The following is a 14,341-nucleotide window of genomic DNA, read 5'->3' as shown; positions in this document are numbered from 1 at the left end:
GCAAAGCTGCGAAGATCTAGGAGAGTGAAGAATCATGTGCAGAGGTTTACCTATGATGGTTATGTGGCACATAAAAAAACATCACTATGCATACATGGCAAAAGTTGTACAGGTTGTAGAGCCCACATGCATTGATGAGGCTATTGGAAATGTGTATTGGGAGAAAGCTATGAATGATGAGGAGATGGATGCACTATATGGAAATGAGACTTGGGATTTAGTGCAATTGCCTGAAGGCAAGAAATCCATTGGATGCAAGTGGGTGTACAAAGTAAAGCATAACAGTGATGGAAGCATAAGCAGGTACAAGGCTAGATTGGTAGCCAAAGGATATGCGCAGACATATGGCATTGATTATGAGGAAACCTTCAGCCCAATTACCAAGATGGCAACAGTGAGAGTTGTGATAGCAGTGGCTACGTCAAAGCAATGGTCTTTACATCATCAGCTGGATGTAAAGAATGCATTCTTGCATGGGGATTTGCAGGAAGAGGTGTATATGTTGCAGCCACCTGGTTATGAGGATGTGAGTCACCCTGAGCATGTTTTCAGGTTGAAGAAAGCCTTGTATGGCTTAAAACAAGCACCAAGAGCATGGTCTGACCAGATTTCTGAATATCTTGTCACTATTGGCTTTCATGTAGCCAATGCAGATTTCTCGCTGTATGTGAGACACAGTGATAGAGGGGTTGTGCTTATTGTTATCTATGTAGATGACCTGATCATTACGGGGGACCATGATGCAGAGATCTTTGATGTAAAGATCTTGCTTAGACAGAAGTTTGAGATGAAGGATCTGGGGGAGCTCAGATATTTCTTGGGCATTGAGGTGATTAGGTCACCACATGGTATTGGATTACTGCAGAGAGTATGGCTTGGACATGTTGTCCAAGTATGGTATGACAGGCTGTATCTCATTGCCATTGGATCAGAATGGCAAGTTGAGTACAGATTCAGGAGAGATTTTGGAGGATCCTACTATGTATAGGCGCATAGTAGGAAGCTTGATCTACATGATGATCACCAGGCCAGATTTGAGCTATGCTGTTGGGTTGGTGAGTCAATTTTATGCAAGTTCCTCTCGGAAGCTGCATTTGGATGCATTGAGATGCATACTGAGGTATGTGAGGTCTACTTTGCATTGTGGACTATTTTATGAAACTCGGACAGAGATATGTGTACATGGGTACACAGATGCTGATTGGGCTGGTAGTATCTCAGAAAGAAGATCTACTAGTGGCTTCATGTTTTCTTTGGGGAGTGCTGCTGTGACTTGGAGCAGCAAGAAGCAACCTACGGTTGCTCTATCCAGTACAGAGGCCGAGTAGTACAGAGGTGCTGCTATGGCAACATGTGAGGTAGCTTGGTTGAGAAAGCTACTTAGATATTTGGGTCTATCAGTGGATAGAAAAGTTGTCATTTTCTGTGACAATATTAGCGGTATACAGTTGGCCAGGAACCTAAATTTTCATGCTCGCACGAAGCATATAGAGGTCCACTACCATTTTGTCGGAGAGAAGGTTTTGGCAGGAGACGTTGACCTTGTTTATGTCAGCATACATAGGATCATGTCACTGACATCTTCACCAAAGCATTGGGTACAAAGAAGCTCCGCAGATTTAGGGCTTCGCTTGGTGTACATGAGATGGAGTAGAGCTCGAGGGGGAGTGTTGAGATATCGAGCTCATCTAGTGAGGCGGTGGACACTGATGATCCGCCTGGGGGATATGCCCCATGTTGAGATATCGAGCACGTCTAGTGACGCGGTGGACACTGATGACCCGCATGGGGGATAGGCCCCACACTTACACCACTGGCATGGTTGGTGAGATCATGGGAGATATGCGGCCAGTGGGATGACAGGCTGTGTGACAGCTATTCTAGAGACTGGCATAGTTATAGCTCCAGCTCATTTAGTCGGGTTCACACTATAGAGAACCCGTGTATGTATTGGCTGAGTACCTTTCATATTATGTGTACTCTTATTCTTGTATATGGTGTGTTGAGTGTTGAGTGAAGAAGGAGAAGATTTTCAGCCTCTCACCTTGTGTGTTCTCTATAAGGGTTTTGTGAGTGTGTGTGTGTGGTTGCAAGAGCTCAAGCTCTCTTCCCCCCTGCATCTTTTCATGGTAACAGAGCCTGGTTCGTGCTAAGGGCTGAGCTGCAAGCAAGAGAACCACAGGAAGCGGTACGAGGGTAAGAGCTGCAACTACTCTTCCCTATTTGTGTTGGTGACTACACCCTTGTCGAGAGCTCTACGGGAGGCACCGGCAACGATCTCTGATTGAGGAGCTTTCTTCGCGGGAGTAAAGCTATAGGGCAACTATATTGTCCTATTAGACAATATTTTCTGGGCCGAAAACGCGTTTCGGGCGTGTCTGGACCTCCGTTTTTCACAAAGCAGGCGATTTCAAGCACTGCGGGTAAGTCGTCGATTCTCTGCAGAACTCTGTTTTAAGAACTGCAGGAAGACAGATTGATTGTGTAGACACTGTGGGTGCTGCAAAGAGGTCTACAGTTGCCATTGGGTGTATGTATGCACATTGAAGTCACTGGCTGTGACATTTGAGAGTACTACAGTACCGCTGTGCAGAAAATACAGCAGTTTGTGTAGAAAAACCAGAGTGCAATTTCTGGTAAAATTGTGTGTTTGGCAAGATGTCAAATGATGGGATAACTAAGATTGTGGCTGAGAAGCTTGATAAGAATAACTTCCATGCTTGGAGGTTCAGGTTGACGAATTTCCTGATGGGAAAAGGCTATTGGGACTACATAGAAGGTGAGCATGAAGAGGCACCGGAAATACCGGATATAAATCCGACTGCTGTGCAGATGTGAGAGTTTAAAGAGTGGAACCAAGGAGCCAGGAAGGTTATGTATTGGCTATCCATTAGTATACAGGACACCATGATTGGGCACATTCAGGATGCCAAGTCCCCCAAGGAGGCGTGGGACACCTTGGTAAAGCTTTATGAAACAAATACCAAGGCACGCAAGATACAGTTGAAGAATGAACTTCATACTGTGGAGAAAAAGAGCATGTCTGTGAATGACTATGTGCTGAAGATAAAGGGTATTCTGGAATCCCCTGCATCTATTGGTGTGTCAGTAGATGATGATGATAAGGTGGAGGTCTGTCTACGTGGTCTCGGGCCACAATACAAGGCGTTTAAGACGTCTATTCAGACTCGGGAAAACATTCCCAACTTTACAGATTTGGTGTCTATGCTGATTATCGAAGAGAAGAACTTGGGTAAAGACCAACAGTCTTCACAAAGCAAAAACAGTTCAGAGCAATAGGTCTTCTACACGAGTTCAGGAAGAGGACGAGGTAGAGGAGGCCGTGGACGCGGTCAAGGAGGTGGCCGAACAGGTAATCAGAATTATGGCCAGCAGCAGCAACAACAACAACAGTCCCAGAATCAACAACAACAACAACAACACGCAGGTGGAAGAGGCGAATTCAGAGGCAGGGGGAGTCAAAGTGGCTGTGGAAATTGGCAAAGGCAGTATAATGATGCACGTGAATGCTATTATTGTGGGTAAGCATGGACATGTGCAGGGAGAATGTTATAAGAAGCAGGCTGACATGTAAAATGGGAAAGTGCAGCAAAACAACTATGCATCCTCAAGCAGAAATAATGAGGATAATGAAAGGTTGTTTGTTATGCAGCATGTCGTGAATGCCATGTCTGAAAATGTTGATGTAGCACAAAAAGATAATGTATGGTATGTGGATTCAGGCGCTTCGAACCACATGACGAGTCATGGAGAGTGGTTCAAGGAGATGAAAAACCCGGAAAGACCAGGTTTTGTGGAAACAGGGGATGACACTGCTCATCCAATTGCCCATGTTGGAGATGTGCCATTGTCTATGCAGGATGGCAAAGCGAAGTACCTTGCAGATGTACTTCATGTACCGAACATAACAAAGAATCTGGTTTCAATTGGCCAGATGATTGAGCAGGGTTTGCAGGTTCGGTTTAACCCTGCTGATGGATGTTATGTTGAAGATTTTAAAGACAAGTGCAGGTTGATTGCAAAAGGCAACAGAGTGGGCAGAATGTTTACATTAAATGTAGACATGCCTAAAATGAGTGCTGCAATGTTTGCAAATGGTTCAGGAATTGTTGCAGACACAGACATTTGGCATAAAAGGATTGGACATGTAAATGTGCAGAGATTGAAGTCTATGCAGACAAAAGGAATTGTGACAGGGCTGCCAAAATTTAAAGTGGAAGGTATGCAGAAAATATGTGAAGCATGTCAATTTGGGAAGCAAACAAAGCATGTGTTTCCACGTAACAGATATGTGAGCAGAAATGCACTAGATGTTGTGCATTCAGATGTATGGGGTCCTACGAAGACCATATCTATGGGAGGCTGCAGGTATTATGTGACTTTCATTGATGACCACACAAGGAAAGTGTGAGTATACTTCATGAAGGAGAAGAGTGAGGTGTTCACTCACTTTCAGAATTTCAGAGTTTTGGTTGAAAAGCAAACAGGAAAATATGTAAAGTGCCTAAGGTCAGATGGAGGGGGAGAGTACTTCTCCAATGAGTTCTCTGAATTTTTGAAGAAGAATGGTATTCGGAGATAGTTTACATGCAGATACACTCCGCAGCAAAATGGAGTTGCTGAGCGGAAAAACAGGCACATTGCTGAGATTGCACGAGCATTGATGGAAGAGAAGAATATGCCGCATTGCTATTGGGCTGAGGCTGTTTCTACAGCAGTATACATCATGAACAGGACTCCAACTGCAGCCATACATGATGTAACTCCAGAGGAAAAGTTTACTGGCAGAAAACCAGATTTGTTTCATCTGAAAGTCTTTGGATGCATTGCATATGTGCATGTGCCAGATGAGCTGAGAACTAAGCTGGATCCAAAAGCTAAAAAATGTGTGTTTATTGGATACTCCCTTGAGCAAAAGGGATACAGGTGTTATAACCCTGCTACACGTGAGTTGAGGGTAAGCAGGGATGTTGTCTTTGATGAGATGAGCAGCTGGTATGCTGCTGAAAAAGAAGTTGTTGGGGCTGATGTGAGTGGAAGTGTGGTTGCACAGAATGCAGGTCAGCAATCACAGTCTTTGAGTGGACCAGGAGAGTCCTCATCTAGTGGGTCTATTGATAGACCATGGAGTAGCAGGCTGCGTCATAATACCAGTCCTGCAAATGTGATTAGTACATCATGTAAAGGAAAAGAGAAAGTGGTTGAGCCCCTTGGTATGCCTGACATTTCTGGAGGGCATTCTTATGTTGATGGAGAGTCTAGTGGCTCAGATATGAGCCTTGATGAGGAGCTTGGGATCCCAGCTATGAGAACACCTGGTGTAAAGAAGGCTATGGAAGCCATGAATGAAAAGCTGCGAAGATCTGGGAGAGTGAAAAATCCTGTGCAGAGATTTACCTATGATGGTTATGTGTAACATCACTATGCATATATGGCAAAGGTTGTGCAAGTTGTAGAGCCCACATGCATTGATGAGGCTGTTGGAAATGTGTGTTGGGAGAAAGCTATGGATGAGGAGATGGATGCACTACATGGAAATGAAACTTGGGATTTAGTGCAATTGCCTGAAGGCAAGAAAGCCATTGGATGCAAGTGGGTGTACAAAGTTAAACATAACAGTGATGGAAGCATAAACAGGTACAAGGCTAGATTGGTAGCCAAAGGATATGCGCAGACATATGGGATTGATTATGAGAAAACTTTCAGCCCAGTTGCCAAGATGGCAACGGTGAGAGTTGTGATAGCAGTGGCTGCGTCAAAGCAATGGTCTTTACATCAGATGGATGTAAAGAATGCATTCTTGCATGGGGATTTGCAAGAAGAGGTGTATATGTTGCAGCCACCTGGTTATGAGGATGTGGGTCACCCCGAGCATGTTTGCAGGTTGAAGAAAGCCTTGTATGGCTTAAAGCAAGCACCAAGAGCATGGTCTGACAAGATTTCTGAATATCTTGTCACTATTGGCTTTCATGTAGCCAATGCAGATTTCTCGCTGTATGTGAGACATGGTGATAGAGGAGTTGTGCTTGTTGTCATCTATGTAGATGACTTGATCATTACGGGGGACCATGATGCAGAGATCTTTGATGTAAAGATCTTGCTTAGATAGAAGTTTAAGATGAAGGATCTGGGGGAGCTCAGATATTTCTTGGGCATTGAGGTGATTAGGTCACCACATGGTATTGGATTACTGCAGAGACAGTATGGCTTGGACATGTTGTCCAAGTATGGTATAACAGGCTGTAAGCCTATTTCTGTGCCATTGGATCAGAATGGCAAGTTGAGTATAGATTCAGGAGAGATCTTGGAGGATCCTACTATGTACAGGCGCATAGTAGGAAGTTTGATCTACATGACAATCACCAAACCAGATTTAAGCTATGATGTTGGGTTGGTGAGTCAGTTTATGCAGGTTCCACGAAAACCGCATTTGGATGCAGTGAGATGCATACTGAGGTATGTGAAGTCTACTTTGCATTGTGGACTATTCTATGAGACTAGGACAGAGATATGTGTACATGGGTACACAGATGATGCTGATTGGGCTGGTAGTATCTCAGATAGAAGATCTACCAGTGGATTCATGTTTTCTTTGGGGAGTGCTACTGTGACTTGGAGCAGCAAGAAGCAGCCTACGGTTGCTCTATCCAGTACAGAGGCCGAGTACAGAGGAGCTGCTATGGCAGCATGTGAGGTAGCTTGGTTGAGAAAGCTACTTGCAGATTTGGGTCTATCAGTGGATAGACAAGTTGTCATTTTCTATGACAACATTAGTAGTATACAGTTGGCCAGGAACCCTGTCTTTCATGCTCGTACGAAGCACATAGAGGTCCACTACCACTTTGTCAGAGAGAAGGTCTTGGCAGGAGATCTTTATCTTATTTATGTCAGCACAGAGGATCAGGTAGCTGACATCTTCACCAAAGCATTAGGTACAGAGAAGCTCCACAGATTCAGGGCTTCGCTTGGTGTACATGAGATGGAGTTGAGCTCGAGGGGGAGTGTTGAGATATCGAGCTCGTCTAGTGAGGCGGTGGACACTGATGACCCGCCTGGGGGATAGGCCCCACACTTACACCACTGGCATGGTTGGTGAGATCATGGGAGATATGCGGCCAGTGGGATGACAGGCTGTGTGACAGCCATTCTAGAGACTGGCATAGTTATAGCGCCAGCTCATTTAGTCGGGTTCACACTTTAGAGAACCCGTGTATGTATTGGTTGAGTACCTTTCATATTATGTGTACTCTTATTCTTGTATATGGTGTGTTGAGTGTTGAGTGAAGAAGGAGAAGATTTTTAGCCTCTCACCTTGTGTGTTCAACTATTAGGGTTTTGTGAGTGTGTGTGTGTGCTTGCAAGAGCTCAAGCTCTCTTCCCCCCTGCATCTTTTCACCCCACACTTACACCACTGGCATGGTTGGTGAGATCATGGGTGATATGCGGCCAGTGGGATGACAGGCTATGTGTGACAGCCATTCTAGAGACTGGCATAGTTATAGCACCAGCTCATTTAGTTGGGTTCACACTATAGATTACCCTAGTATGTATTTGGTTGAGTACCTTTTCATATGTGTGTACTCCTATCTTTGTATATGGTGTGTTGAGTGTTGTGTGAAGAAGAAGAAGATTTTCAGCCTCTCACCTTATGTGTTCTCTTTTAGGGTTTTGTGAGTGTGTGTGTGCTTGCAAGAGCTCAAGCTCTCTTCTCCCCTGCATCTTTTCAGGTGTGGCGGATGCTTTGGGGGAGGTGCATGGTCATCTTTGCCTATGGCGAGGAGAGCAAACCTTATATGGATGACATGGGAATGGAGGGTTTATTCTACCTTCTGTCATTTAGTCAACCAAACCTATAAGGACACCTTTAAACCATGGGGAGAATAAAAGACAAAAGGAGTTATGTATGTAGTTTAGTGCATGCATGAGCGGTGTCCAAATCCACCACACATATGTTTTTCCGATGAGTGGGCGAGGAATCACATTATATGCGAGAAGGCGAAGAGGGAAGCGAGGGAGAGTACTCAACACTCTCAAGAAAAGGCGATGCATGCAAGTCAACTGCTGAAGTATGGTAGGATGAAGTATGGATTTGGAGGAAAGACAAGCCGGCTCGCATGATTTGTAAGTTTTCTCTTTGCCATTTTTCACTAAATTTACTTGATGTGTCGTGATTTTCATATCTCATGCGTGTTGAAATTTATTGTAGGCAAGGGTAACAAGTCACCCCCAATGTTTGAGGAGAATAGAAACCGCAAGCACCACAATGAAGCATACACTTGGGAGCGGCTCAAACGCTACGGAGTGGGACTCACTAAAACAGATATCCAACGAGCTCGATAGGGCATCTTGGTGAGACTCTAAACTTGATTATTAATTATCACCCAGCTTGTTTTTCTTATGGCTAACGTGTTTGCAGTGTATCACTATTTAACGCAGGAAGACGACGATGTTGAAAGTGACAGTAATAATGATGAAGGTGGTGGTGCACATGGTGAAGATGCGGGCGAAGACGAAGATGAAGATGAAGACAATGCATGAATTTAATTAGTTTTCGATGTCTTCATGTTTATTCATTTTTGGACATAAACACCTCATGTATTTTGCAACTATGTATATAATTTGCAATAAAAACATGACATTGTTGTATTGTAATTATTTTTTGTGTTTTAAGTTAAAAAAAGTTTAAATAATGTGATTAAAAAAAGGGGACAGAATGGGTGAGATATGTGGGGACATGTCCCCACATATCTCACCCATTCTATCCCTGTTTATTTTTTTGTGGACAATCTGTGGCTATACATGCTGCTCTATTTGTGGTTATGTGTACACGTGGTTATTTACACAGTTATTTGCGTGGTTGTAGCCGCGTGCATAGCTGTGTGAACGATTTTTTCCATATATAGATTCTTTTAAATTTTCGCAGCTCTTCATGTGAGTGTGCTCTTCGTTTCTTGTAGTGGGAGGGACCTGGGTGAGCATGTGCAAAGGGGGCAATGGTCCCAAAACCTCACATCTCAACATTGGGAGGAGGTGTCCCTTGCGTTCTTCCATGTGTGGGGTGGTCCTTATGTCGCTAGGTGGCATGCGGAGGAGAGTCTCCACTCGCAGTTAGGGGTTTTGGGTTTGGCCCTTGGGCGACGAGTAGAGAGTCTCCACTTGCAGTTACGGGTCGTTCCACCTCAGTGCTCCATTCGAAGCTTTGGTTCCAAAATTTTACTAATCTATGCTTGGTAAGTTGTAGCATGATATCTTATATGAAGCATTGAAGCGACAGTGAACGAATGTGCATGTGAAGCGTTGAAATGATAATAGTAATCCTATACATGCATGCTTATAAAGACAAACCCCATTGACGGTAAGGCAAAGGAAGCATGATATCTTATGTGAAGCGTTGAAATGATATACATGCAAAGACAAACCCCATTGACGATAAGGCAAAGGAAACGATCCAAAAAAAAAAAAAAAAAAAAACTTTGCAAGGTGGGCGCATCTTCAATTAGACTTTAGCACGCATGAAGCTTTTATCGTTGTCCGGGGTTGTCGAGTCCGCCTCTGCTGCTCCGTCCGGCCACCTCCGCTTCGTGCACTCCTGTCTTGTTTTGCCGTCTCCTTGATCCTCCTTCACCCCCACCCCTTCTTTAGCTTCAACCAAATGCTCTTCCGCATATTAGCTTAGTCGCCCATCGCCCTTACATCATCTCCTCATAGTCCTGCGCGATGCTACCTGCACAGGCCTTAGTTAGATCACTCGCTCATTCATGCATTTCGTCGTTATCCATCCCAGAACTGACGAATAAATTCTCCCAATTTGTGTTTCCTCATAAGCTAAAGCGTCCATCAAGCAATTCATTGTAATCCGCTCTCATTAGCTTGATCGCCCATCATCCATTTAATCTCAATTAGCCTAATCGCCCATCACCCATTTCTTCATAAACCTCCCAATTAGCCAAACCGCCCAATCAGCTTAATCGCCCATCACCCTCTTCATGAACCTCCCAAAACGCACACGTTAGCTTCATCGCCCACTAACCGTTTCTTCAGAATCCGCCCAATAGAACTCATGATTAGCTGAATCTTTTACTCGTAATTCACCCAACACACTCACATAAATCCCTTGGAGCGTAATAATCTTTAGCATGTGCGGTATTTTGAAGCAGCCAACAGCAAGAACTGGCATTGCTCAGTAGCTCGGATAAGCTTTGATGAGCTTGATCGACAAGGTAGGAGTTTGAACCAAGTGACTAGAAAAATTCTGCGTGTGCGTGCGTGTGCGTGCGTGCGTGTGGAGAGAGAGAGAAAGAGAGTATAAGAGTAATTGATTTTAACTCTCATCTTCGTGCAAGAATGGGATCAGTCATGGAGGCACTCATTCGGCAGCTTCGCTGCCGCCGGTCACCCACCAACCTGCAGAATGGGTGCTCTCCGCCCAATCTGTGGTTCTTAAGCACATGCTAATTATTATGTATAGAAACAACCATTGAATGACTATGATTTCATTAATTACACACAAAAAGCCAGCAAATTCTCATGAAATCTGCATTTTGTGCAGGCATGCAAGTGTTGAGAACTGATTTAGATGCACCCAAACAATGGCTTCTATGGAAATTCTGGTTAACTGGAAAGGCAAGGGTCCATACATGGCCTATATGGTGGCTTATATGGTTTAACCACCTCATTGCTGTAGCTTACAAATTAAGAGATTTTAAAGAACAATTACTTGCCGGGTGCACCTACATTTTAATGAAGAGAGGAAGGTCACCGACTGTGACTGTGCACTATGGGCAAGATACCGGGCACAAACTTGATACCCCGGCAGCGGCAGCCTTGTGTAAGATCAGAAATGACTATTTTCCTAATACCTTCCATAGCACTGGAATACATATAGATACAAATGCTGCATATGGTGGTGGACTCGGCCCCCCACAACAAGCAACCTATGATGTGAACAGCCAAATGCTGGCAAGGTCTCCCTTGTCCCCTCTTTCCCCCCAGCAATCCTCTTATGGTTCAAATAACCAGTCCCTATACCACTTTGAATTCAGGTTAAGTGAGGATTCCAACCAAAGTTGCACTTCTCATAACAGAGAGCCATATCTACAAAGCCAGGCATCCTTGTATGAGCCTTCCATGATGCAGATCCCATCGCAAAGCTCATCTCTCTACAGAAACCTCTCTTCCACAAATGCTCTTGGTGATGTGGCTCCCATCAATCCTGATGACAAGCAACCCACTATCAAAGATTCAAATGTACAACGCATGCTACGACAGCTAGAGAGTGCATTATTGGGCCCTGATGATGACATTAATGATGATGATGATGGACCAGACATTGCACCATGTGTAGATCATCATGATGACCTAGGCTCCCAGCACAGAAGGTGCAGAAAGGAGAAAGGTGCTGCCAAGTTTGCAGAATTGCCAGCTTCTAGGTCACAAGTGCTCCCTAGTCTAAGTAATCAGCAACATTCAAAGGTGTGCATCTTTGATACCCGACGGTGTATGGCATCGGCAAAGAAGAGGCATGTACAGCTAGACCAAGTTAATGACCCATTCAAGTCACCACACTCACAGACCACTGTAGACTCCCGTGATGAGGGCAACAAAGGCCATGCAGAGCAGCTCCTGGTGGCATGTGCTGCGGCCATGGCTGATGAGAATTTGAGAGAAGCTGATATATTGATTGGAAAGCTGAAAGACTCAGTGTCAATCTATGGGAATCCTATTGAAAGACTTTCTGCCTACATGGCCGAAGGACTCATAGCACGGCGAGGATCATCCGGACCGAGAATTTACAAGTCTCTAAGACATATGAAGCCCCCAGGGCCTGGGCTCCTCTCTCCGATGGAGGTCATGTGTGAAATGTGCCCTTATCTCAAATTTGGCTGCATGGCTGCAAATGGTGCAATTGCAGAGGCCTTTAAGGATGAAAAGAAGGTACACATTATAGATTTTCAGATTGCACATGGGATGCAGTGGATGTCGTTGCTTCAAGCGTTGGCGAACAGGCCAGGGGGACCTCCTGATGTGAGGATTACTGGGATAAATGTCTGGGATGAAAAGGATACTCTTGACAGGAGTGTAGAGTTGGTGGGGCAGAAGCTAACTAAGCTTGCACAGTCAATAGGGGTTCCCTTTGAGTTCAACCCACTGTCCATACAGATGTCGGAGTTGCGAACGTCAATGATCGAGCAGAGGTGTGGAGAAGCCTTGGCTGTCAACTTTGCATTGCAGCTGCATCACATGCCAGATGAGAGTGTGAGCACAACAAATCCAAGGGACAGGTTGCTTAGAATGGTGAAAGGAATGAACCCTAAAGTGCTTACATTAGTAGAGCAGGAAGCAAACACAAACACTGCACCCTTCTTTTCTAGATTTCTAGAGTCCCTTGACTACTACTCTGCAGTCTTTGAGTCCATTGATGTTGCGCTACCCAGAGACAGCAGAGATAGAATAGCTATGGAGCAGCAATGCTTGGCACGAGACTTGGTTAACATCATTGCCTGTGAAGGGACCGACCGTGTCGAGCGACATGAGTTGATGGGTAAATGGCGATCTCGCCTCATGATGGCTGGTTTTAGGCCTCACCCTCTAAGCCCCTTTGTTAACACCACCATCAGAGCACTCCTTGAGCTCTACTCCAAAAATTACAGACTACAAGAGGAAGACGGCGCGCTCTTCCTCGGCTGGCTGAACCGGCCACTCATTGTAGCTTCTGCATGGTGCTAAGGAAGAGAGAGGCGGGGCGCACGTCCTCGGGTAGCTGAGAAGGCCGTTCATTGTGGCTTCTGCATGGTGGTATGGAAGAGAGAGGCCGAACGCTCTACCTCGGCTGGAGGCGCTAAGCAACAGGAAGGCGGCGCGCTCTTTCTCGGCTAGCGGAACAGGCCACTCGGGGGTAAAATCTATTGTTTATGAACCTTTTCCAAATGGGGAATGGCACTAAAGTTAGGTTTCCATTGGAAAAAATTCTAAGTGTAAACGACGAGAAGAGGGGTGTATCCTCTCGGCCATTTACAATATGATGCAAGCATTTCTCAACAAGTTCGTTTGACCTAACTAGAATGTCCAAGGTAACAAAATCTTGGAAAAAAAGGGTAATGCCTATTTAAAATTCATACTACTTAATACCAACTTCTAACTTTGTAGTTTTCAAATAATTCGTGTTTAACAACCTAAGATCAAGTCCCATTCTCCAGTCTCATGTGGGATGACAAGGTTTTGGATTTTAAACTTTGGCCATGTATAGGGTCATCCGGATCCGCAGGTTCTTTCAAAAGAGGTGCACACGCTAAAGCATGGCCAATATGATCTAGTTGCTACACAATGCCATGATTGCTCATGATTGCATGGTGAAGTTTGTCGATATGGCTTTTAACTAGATTCTGGTCTGTAAGTTTGAGTTTTAATCTTAAGGTATGAAACGACACATCTAAACTGATACTTTGTGTTATTATAATTCCATCAAATAACTGTCGACTTTGTAAAGTAGGCTAATTATTGTAAATTTAGCTTCAATACCAATAATCATGTAAAGTATAGCATCCTTTCATATAATATTATAACAAATCCTCAAATGTTTGGTTGGGACTAGAGTGATGCAATATGGTGTGGGAAAATTATATGGCTTGAGTTGGTTCAAACTGGTGGAAAATACTATTAAGTATGTAGCAATCAATTATAAATGAAAATAAGTACAGTGATGCCTACAACAAGCACTAAAAGTGGCCACCTTTCCACCTTAGCATGATTCCACCCAAACATTCGACATAACAATCATCAGGGTTAAAGCACACTTGAAAACCCTACTCAATCCTCCTCTACCCTGCACTTGTGTAGAAGACTTGTTGCTCCGAATTGCCTTTGTTTTGTGAAGAATGGTCTTCACCCAAACTCTTTTCTTCAATGATCAGCATATTGACACCAAATCTATAAAATTGGGAATATTATCCCGAGTCTGAATAGACGTCTTGAATGCCTTGTATTGTGGCCAGAGACCATGTAGACATACTTCCAAGTTATCATCATCATCAATAGAAACACCAATCGATGCAAGGGATTCCACAATTCCCTTGATCTTCAAGGCATAACCATTCACAGAGATTTTTTTCTTCTCCACAGTATAAAGCTCATTCTTTAACTGAATCTTACATGCCTTGGTGTTAGTTTCATACAACTTCACCAAGGTGTCCCATGCCTCCTTGGGTGACTTGGCATCTTGTATATGCCCAATCATGGTATCATATATACTAGTAGAAAGCCAATACATGACTTTCCTTGCTCCTTGATTTAATCCTTATATTCTTTTACATCTGCAGTAGTC

At 44.2% G+C, this 14,341-nt stretch overlaps 1 pseudogene across 1 annotated transcript; it reads left to right on the top strand.

Annotated features, from left to right (window-relative positions):
• Positions 1 to 9,746: 9,746 nt before the first annotated feature.
• LOC147618101 (scarecrow-like protein 21 pseudogene) lies at positions 9,747 to 13,342 on the top strand (annotated as a pseudogene). The gene is made up of 2 exons (XR_015262139.1): positions 9,747 to 10,241; positions 10,571 to 13,342. The product of XR_015262139.1 is annotated as a scarecrow-like protein 21 pseudogene (transcript).
• The last annotated feature ends 999 nt before the right edge of the window (positions 13,343 to 14,341 follow it).

The sequence above is a fragment of the Cibotium barometz genome, chromosome 35 (assembly GCF_041138505.1).
Source record: "Cibotium barometz isolate CiBa-2024 chromosome 35, ASM4113850v1, whole genome shotgun sequence".
NCBI lineage: Eukaryota > Viridiplantae > Streptophyta > Polypodiopsida > Cyatheales > Cibotiaceae > Cibotium > Cibotium barometz.
This window is presented reverse-complemented; position numbering and strand designations above follow the sequence as displayed.